Source organism: Helianthus annuus, chromosome 8 (genome assembly GCF_002127325.2).
Source record: "Helianthus annuus cultivar XRQ/B chromosome 8, HanXRQr2.0-SUNRISE, whole genome shotgun sequence".
Taxonomy (NCBI): Eukaryota; Viridiplantae; Streptophyta; class Magnoliopsida; order Asterales; family Asteraceae; genus Helianthus; species Helianthus annuus.
The window spans coordinates 73,396,415-73,406,059 of NC_035440.2; the positions used below are offsets into that span (position 1 = coordinate 73,396,415).

Below are 9,645 nucleotides of genomic sequence, written 5' to 3' on the forward strand. Positions count from 1 at the left end.
CTTTCATGTATAAATAAAAGTTCCTGGTATGTAGCAATAAGGAAAAAAAAGAGATCACCAATGGGTTGCAAAGCTACTGGCATGTGTGAGAAAGTGCAGGGAAACTCAAACCTAGCAAATTTGTTACCGGGCTTCGGCTGGAAGACAAAGTCACCTCTATGGGTCGCCCCGGCCTCACGGGTGTGGGCTCGCTACACCCAAATAGATCTATCACTCTTTTGTCCCTCGGTCCTAACAACGAGGATTAATGGCCTCAAGTGTTGTACCCACCCCTCACATGATCTAGTAGTATAAACCCTCCCTACGCTAACCATACCATGTAATAAATGCTTGTAATAATAGTCGCATGTATTTCACCCCCGAAGTATAAAACTGAAAACAGTAAAGAGAAAAGGGGGCATGAACTCACAAAAGTGCGTAGCCTATAACGTCAACCTCAAACTCGAACTGCTGCGTGAAGACCTACACGTACTAATGTCTATTAGACGGATGGGTCGTGCCTTGGCTTAGGGTTTAACGTTTTTGGAAAAATAGTTAGGCAACTATTTCGTATTCACACTTCTTAATTATTTTATAAGTGTATTTCCTTCCCAAGGATGGGGGTATTTATACATGTACGCTTTATAATTCCGAAAAATATATTTTAAGTCTCACTTAGAAAACATATTTTTAATCACTTGTCTAGAACATTTTAATTCCAAAATATATATTTTTCCAAAAAATATTATATTTTACCTCGTATATTTTCCAAAATAATACTTTATCAAAATATACGTATGAGAGTATTTTCCGAAATATACATAAGTTACGTTTTAGCGTGTCGTAAAGCAACAATACTTGTGTAACTTAAATATTTATTTTGTAAGAGCGCTAGTATTATTTTGGAGTCGTAATTTCATGGTATTTTCAAGTTATATTATTTTTACCCTAAAAATAATATATCTAGTGCACAGAATAACAAACAATCACACAAGCGTTTTATTATAAAATATATATTCTAAATATATATTTATCAAATTTTATTTACGAAAATCCACCTCCGGTACTTGGTAATTTTTGAAATAAAAATGATGGCAAAGTTTATTTAGAAAAATAAAGTTAAAAATATATTTGTAAACACTTGTTAGAAAAATATTTCTAAGTGTTGAAATTTTAGAAACATTTCGCCAGAGTTTCCTTTATAAATGGAGGCGTCCATGCTTACTAGCATATCATTTTCTTTTGTACAATCATTCAATCAATCATCATTCAACAATATACAATTTCTAATCATCAATCTTGACAAAAATAAGCATAAATCATAAACTTATGAACTTGATATATTTATAAAAGCAAGTAGTAACTTACTAGCATGATTAGTGGGTCTTGTTACCTTTAAAAATGTGGTTAGTTTCTTAAAAACTTTATTCTTAAAGGATTTGAAGGTTTACAACTTCTAGTCATGATTTCTGAAAATATTTCTTTGTGAAATTTCTTTTTACACAAGTGTTTATACACTTGTTTACTTACTAAAAATGAGATTAGTTTATGTAAGATCCACTTTTTAACAAAACTCATATCTTTCACTTGGTTCTTTCGAAAAACCACTCATAGATCTTTAGATCTACAAGTTTACAACTCATTTTGATCTTCATTTTTCAAGAAAGCATGTATGTAATCAAGTTCATAGCTTGTGTGTGGATGATTTCATCATCCACAACATTTTTAACCTTCACATCTTGCTAGTTCATGTCTTTAAACATGATCTAGCAAGTCTATGTGATGAATCATAACATTCTATCTAACAAACAACATACAATAAGCATAACAACACAAGATCAACATGATTTCATCACTACTTTATCCATACTTCATCTTTAGTTAGTTTATACTTCAAGACTTTGATTATGTTCCTTAGGCTTCTTACATTTTCATCATCCTTTTCACTATTAACCACCAAAAATATGAACAAAATGAAGATCTAAGGCACTTACTACTAGCGCAAGGCTAGGGGAGTTTCAAAGCGTAAAAGTGATGGATAAAAGAAAACGAGAGCGGTCCTTGAGCTTCCGAACACACCAAGCTTAGTTGTAGGGTCTCTTGCACCTTTGTATATGTGTAGATTGCTTGAAGGAAGCTCGAAGGTGGTGGTATGGTGGTGGCGGCCGAACCCAAAGAGAAGAGAGAGAGAAGAGTGTTGTTGTTTGATGTTGAGAAGTGAGAAGATGGTTATCTCTCATGCTTATTTATAAACCACATTTCAACATTATCCATCATACAATATGTTTCATTAACCAACAACATTGGAATAAAATATTGAAAAGAAACAAAGGGTGGGTCACCCTATGGTGACCGTCGCCCAAGGAGGGGGGGGGGGTATGGGGTTGGGTTGTGATGGATCTAGTTACTAATTTAGTTAGGATTTAAGTGTTAAGTTAGAATATTAAGGTGTGTTATGCAATATAAGGTGTGTTAGGGTGTTCGGAGACCCTAACTAGCTCAGAAAAGTGAAAACAATGTGTTTGGTAATATTTTTATGTTTCGGGTAAAGTCTGGTTGTTCGGTTGGGTGTTGATCCTATAAAGTGCTAAATTAATTCATAAAGTGTCTTTTATAATATTTTTAGTGACACATTAAATTCCCAACACTTTGGAAAGTGTCTAGGACTATTTTGCCAAGTTTTGCACTTTACTAGCATTGTTAAATGCTGAATTTTGGTTATTTAGTGCAGAATTCTGCACTTAAAGTATGTTTTAGGCACTTCCGGACACTATAACTATCACCTAGTGACGCAGTTTTATGGTCCTCACCTCCCTACACTCCCTACTAGTGTAGTATTCTATTCCTGGCTCACACTGGCCTCAAAAACAATGTCTGTCTAAGTGCTGGCATTGTCAGCATGTCTCTGGGTTATCCGCTCACTGTGCTAACTGTGCTTTGTGCATCAAGTTTGTCACTAATGTTTGTGCATAAATAATAGAGTGACAGTATAAAATGTGATGCATGGGTATGTATGTATTGGAAAACAGAAAGCAGTTTAATCACAGTTGTAATCAAGCACAGTTATTAAGCATAAATTAATTATTCATTAACTGTACGGATACCTGGAATTGTGAGGGTTGTCACATTCTCCCCCCGCTATGAAAATTTCGTCCCAAAATTTTAGGTTCTGCTTCTAGTTGAAGGGGTCTTTGGAAACAAATGGGGGTACTTTTCTTTCATACGATCCTCACGTTCCCACGTGAATTCTGGACCATGTCGTGCATTCCATCGAACTTTTACGAGCTTGACACTACTCCTGCGTGTCTTGTTAATCTTCCAATCAGTGACCTCAACCAGTTCTTCGACAAAGTGGAGCGTGTCGTCGATATGAACCTTGTCAGCAGGAATGACAACTGTCTCCTGAGTTGGACTCTTCTTCAGGTTTGATACATGGAATGTATCATGAACACCATTAAGTTCAGTAGGTAGGTCCAACTTGTATGCTACTAAACCAACCCTCTTCAGAATCTTGAATGGACCAATGTAACGCGGATTCAACTTTCCACGCTTCCCAAAGCGTGCTACACCCTTCCAGGGTGAAATCTTCAATAATACCATATCTCCCACCTCAAACTCTAGAGGTTTCCTTCTTCGGTCCGCATAACACTTTTGTCGATCACGAGCCGCCTTGATGCGCTCTCGGATCTGTGCAATCTTGTTTGTCGTCTCCTGGACCAATTCCGGACCAACCAGTTGCCTATCACCCGCATCAGCCCAACAAATCGGTGATCGACATTTGCGTCCATAAAGAGCTTCGAATGGTGCGGCTTGAATACTTGCATGGTAACTGTTATTGTATGAAAATTCGACCAATGGTAGGTGGGTGTCCCAACTTCCACCTAAATCCATTACACAAGCTCGCAGCATATCTTCTAAAGTCTGAATCGTTCGTTCACTCTGTCCATCCGTTTGCGGGTGAAATGTTGTACTCAGATTCAGCTGAGATCCGAATGCTTCTTGAAAGGATTGCCAAATCCTTGACACAAATCTTCCATCTCTATCAGAGATGATTGAGAGAGGCACTCCATGACATGCAACGATCTCTCTCATGTATATCTCAGCTAGTTTACTCGTGTTGTCTTTTTCTCTGATTGGCAGGAAATGCGCAGATTTCGTTAGACGGTCTACTATTACCCAAATAGTATCGTGGCCTTTGGGTGTCCTTGGCAGTTTCGTTATGAAATCCATTGAAATCTGTTCCCATTTCCATTTGGGTATTTCAGGTTGCTGCAGTAGACCTGAAGGCTTCTGGTATTCAACTTTCACTTTGGCGCACGTTAAACATTTACCAACGTATACCACAACATCACCTTTCATCCTAGGCCACCAGTAGAAATCCTTAAGATCTTGGTACATCTTATCCGCTCCGGGATGAATTGAATACCGTGATTTGTGAGCTTCATCGAAAATAACCTTTCTTAAACCACCAAACAGAGGAACCCAAATTCGTTTCATGAAGCACAAAGTTCCTTCCTCATTTGGTACCAACTGCTTCTCCATCCCACGGAGATTCTCATCCTCAATGTTCCTTTCTTTTAGAGCTTCTCTCTGCGCTGCACGAATGCACGATGAGAGGTCTGTCTGAACAATCATTTCCAAAGCCCTAACCCTTATGGGCTTAATCCTTTCCTTTCGACTTAGGGCATCGTCGACCACATTCGCCTTCCCTGGATGATACTTGATCTCACAGTCGTAGTCGTTCAACAGTTCAACCAAGCATCTTTGTCTCATGTTAAGCTCCTTTTGGTCAAATATGTGCTGCAGACTCTTATGATCCGTTAAGATTGTACATCGCGTACCATACAAATAATGTCGCCAGATCTTCAACGCAAATACCACTGCGCCTAACTCCAAGTCGTGCGTGGTATAATTCTTCTCATGAACCTTCAACTGGCTTGACGCGTACGCCATAACTTTTTGTCGCTGCATCAACACGCAACCCAAACCTTGATGCGAGGCGTCACAATATATCACGAAGTCATCCGTTCCTTCGGGTAGCGATAAGATCGGTGCATTACAAAGCTTGTCCTTCAACAACTGAAACGCTTCTTCTTGTTTGTCTCCCCAATCAAACTTCTTGTCTTTCTGGGTGAGGGAAGTCAAGGGTTGAGCGATTTTTGAGAAATCCTCAATGAACCTTCGATAATAACCAGCCAAACCTAAGAACTGTCGGATCTCGGTTGGCGTCTTTGGAGTTTCCCAGTTCTTTATCGCTTCGATCTTTGTGGGATCCACATGGATTCCATCTCCATTAACCACATGTCCAAGAAATTGGACTTCGCGTAACCAGAACTCGCACTTCGAGAACTTGGCATACAACTTCTCCTTTTTAAGTAGCTCCAAAATAGCTCTTAAATGCTGTTCGTGCTCATCCTTCGTCTTCGAGTAGATCAAAATATCATCGATGAACACAATCACGAACTTGTCGAGGTACGGCTTACAAAATTTGTTCATCAAATCCATAAAAACGGCTTGCGCGTTTGTCAACCCAAATGACATGACCAGAAACTCGTAATGTCCATATCGAGTTCTAAAAGCAGTCTTGGAATACTTTCCTCTTGAATTCTCAACTGATGGTAACCTGATCGCAAATTGATCTTTGAGTAGTAGCTTGAACCTTGCAGCTGGTCGAATTGGTCATCAATTCTCGACAGAGGATATCTATTTTTGATGGTCAGCTTGTTCAGTTCTCGGTAGTCGATACACATACGGAAGCTACCGTCCTTCTTCTTGATAAACAAAACTGGAGCTCCCCAAGGTGAGAAGCTTGGCCTGATGAATCCCTTGTCTAACAACTCCTGGAGTTGCGTCGACAACTCCTGCATCTCCAAAGGCGCAAGTCGGTAGGGTGCCTTAGCCACAGGCGCGGCACCTGGGACTAAGTCGATGTGGAACTCGACTTGTCTTTGCGGCGGCAATCCTGGCAAGTCCTCTGGGAAAACTTCAGGATATTCTTTTACTACTGGAATGTCTTTAATCTTCGGCTTAGCAGCTTCTTTACCCACGATGTGTGCCAAGAAGGCAACACATCCCTTCTGTAAACACTTTCTAGCTTTCAGACAACAAATGATTCTAAGAGGCGTATCGCGCTTCTCTCCATGAACAACGATCGTTTCTCCATCTTCTATTGGGATGCGGATGGTCTTTTCGTGACACACAATCTCGGCTTTGTTGCTTGACAACCAATCCATCCCTACTACCACGTCGAAGCTTCCCAACTCGACTGGTAGTAGATCCAAAGTGAACTCGCGTTCTCCCAGTTCAATTACGCATCCTCGGACAACTTCATTCGCTTCAACTAGCTTTCCATTAGCCAGTTCAATTGAGTACGGAATGTCTAACTTACTAGCAGTTAACCCAAGCATACTTTTAAATTCTAACGATACAAAGCTATAATCGGCACCAGTATCAAATAGAACAGATGCAAAGCATTGATTTATAGGGAATGTACCGGTGACAACGTTTAGATCCTGGCGCGCTTCCCTTGCTCCAATGTTGAACACTCTCCCACGGGCTTGATTCAGTTTCGGGCATTCCCTCTTAAAGTGCACAACTTCTCCACAATTGAAACATCCCGGTCCTCGACCATTACCATTTCCATTTCCAGCTTGAACGTTGTTTTGGTTGCGATTTCCATTCCCAGCTTGATTCGCAACATTCCCACGATTTCCATTTCCGCCATTTCCTCCTTGTTGGCAGTTTCCATTACCATTCCCATAACCTCGATTACCAATGCGCCCAGCACCAGTTCCGGCCCAACACGTATCCTTCGTGTGGCCGTTCCTTCCACATGATTCACTCTTCCTCAATCTGCACTGACCAGAATGATGGCGCTGGCACGTATCACACTTGGGTAGCGTACCCATGTAACCCTTTCCTTTGTTCTCAACACCGGTTGCAGCTCTGGCCGGTGTGCTTGATTCACCCTTCTTGTTCACATTGCTGGTGCCTTGCTTGAAGCTTGAAATTTCCTTTTGTTTTCACCAGACGACTCTACATGAGTCTCTTTCTTCTTCTGCTCAGTAATTAAAAACTTGTTCAATCGAATAGCTTCCTCAGTAAGGGCCACACTGAGATCTATGGATTCTGTGATGGTTGCAAGCTTGGACGTAGTAACGATACTCATGATCTGAGGGGCCAATCCCCAAATAAAGTGCTCAACACGTTTAAACTCGGGTGTGACCATGTACGACACTACATGGGACAAATCATGAAATCTCTGAACATACTCTGCAATCTTAGGACCTTCCATTTCTAGGTGCAAGAACTCAATCTTTAGCTTCTGAATTTCAGCACATGAGCATTACTTCCTTCTCATGAGCTCCTTCAGCTCATTCCATGATAACGCATAAGCAGCAGCTTCACCTAAAGTTTGCACTTGCAGATTCCACCACGATAGGGCTCCATCCAGAAACAGCCCTGAGATGTAGGTCAGTTGTTGCTCAGGAGCACACTTGCTCATTCTAAGGACAGATTATGTCTTTTCAGCCCACCTAATAAACGCAACAGCACCTCCTGTGCCGTCGAAATTCACGGGCTTGCAATCGAGAAATTGCTTGTAAGTGCACCATGCACATATGTTTGAATTTACAAATGGTATTAGCAAACGTGCTATAAATATCCAAATGTATCATAGTATATCTCAAACGACTTAACATTACCATTGGGTGGATTGTTATTGCCATGGTTGTGCGAGATATGTAACACCCCGAAAATATAAAACGTTATATTAAAATTTAAAAGTATAAATAAACGGGAAAATGTACTAACTAGAAACTTTTAACCTAGTTAGTTAATAGACTAGAAATAGCTTATGAAGGGTTAAAGGCTACTAAACAATAAGTAAAACAAAGTTGAGGGGCCTAAGTTGTAACAATTAAAAACTTAATTGTTAGTAACAAATAAATCAAACCAAACACCCCACAAAAGGGATGTCTGGTCGATCAAAACATCAGGGGCGATCCCCACTTCTCCAAAACCCTAGAATCTCATTAATCTTGCAAATTGAAGGATTAATCCAAGTAGAAATCGAGAATTGAGCCTAGAATCGTAATCCTCATCACAAGAGGATTGTAAGGTATGTAAAATCTAATGAAATCTCTTAACTTGAATCTCTCATGATTTTGGAAAATCTGAAGACTGATGTTGCATGTGTGTTAATTGGTTTGATTAGAACTGATAAGGTGTTTAGAAGTGAAACCTAGCTAATTTCATGCGAAATCATGACCAAATTCAGGAAAATTCCATGAACACCTTGAAGGTGGGTTGTGGGTTTTACATGATGATGATGAACACTAGGGTTTAGATGATTATCCTAGTATAAATTGATTATAGAAAAGTGATTTCAGAAAGGTATGATGATTAAAATGCTATATGAGGGCTTTATTGATGTTAAGTTAACTAATTAGTAAGCTATAAACATGAGTATGAATGATGTAGAAAATTCTGCCCTCATAGTGTTTGTAGAAATGCCTCAAAGAAGGCTTAAAAACAGAAATTTAAAGCCTTAACGCCAAATTAAGATGTTTCGGTATATTATGCGAAGTGAGATCTAAAGAGAGTTCTAAACATGTCTTGAATTGAACTCTATAGGACGAGATACCGGAACGTCGAGTGGACAAGCCGGTGGGGATTCGCGGTTGAAGGGCGTGCGCTAAGGTATGTAACTTGACCCGTTACATTAAGTAGATTGGATGATTGTTAAATGCGTAATTGGAATTTTAGAATAAGTGTCGTTTGTATTTAAGCGGTGATGTCGCTATATTGAATAATGGATCAAATTGGATGGAACTCGTTGGTAGTCGTCACAATGGTGGATTCCTTAGACGAGCCAAACGGGTCGAACAATCAAGTACGGCATGGTTAATGCTTCGGGTTGAGATGGATTGAATCTATGATAATGGATAATATATATAACATTTTAGAATTTTGAGATTTAACGTATTGGCATCCTAGAAAACTAAATCCGGGAGTTTGGTTTTGGTGTAATGACCAAACCAAACAAAAGCATGAATTTCCAGGTACTACCGTAAGTTACGGTGGTACCGTAACTTACGGTAGAGATCTGGGGCTTACGGCGGTTCACTACTGTTTTACGGTGGACCAAAAGGATTCCAGGACTCACCGTCACTTGACACCGTAAGTTACGGTGGAACTAGAAAAAAACTTATATTTTCTTATATTTTTTTGTGAGTTCGAGTGTGGGGTTAAACCTTGGGATTATACTATATAACAACGTCAAAACTAATGATTTTCACGGTTTTGATCGTAGGTAAGTTGGTGGATCTTACGGGTGGCGATCAAGTGATTGAATGAAGAACCGAACACTCCATTTTGAAGCTTCCGCAATGTTTTAGATCTTTTGTAGTCTTTGTGTATGGGTTGTAAACACATGTTTAACAAATTTTTAAAATACTTTAACTTAGTCATTAGTTGACTAAGGTCTTCGTTACTTTTGACCTTCGTTAACGAAGGACATGTTATTTAATCAATATCTTTACTAGAAATGGTGTTGTTTATTATTAAAAACAAGTGAAAAATTTAAGGGTGTTACAAGTTGGTAATCAGAGCCTAAGGTTGTCAACAAAGTGTTCGGTTCAAGCTTGATCGATCGTCCGGTAAGAA

General features: G+C 39.5%; 1 long non-coding RNA gene across 1 annotated transcript; it reads left to right on the plus strand.

Moving 5' to 3' along the window:
• The first annotated feature begins 7,981 nt into the window (after nt 1-7,981).
• On the plus strand, nt 7,982-9,393 carry LOC118481268. The gene is made up of 3 exons (XR_004865140.1): nt 7,982-8,098; nt 8,614-8,679; nt 9,293-9,393. It is a non-coding gene; the product is annotated as an uncharacterized LOC118481268 (long non-coding RNA).
• The last annotated feature ends 252 nt before the right edge of the window (nt 9,394-9,645 follow it).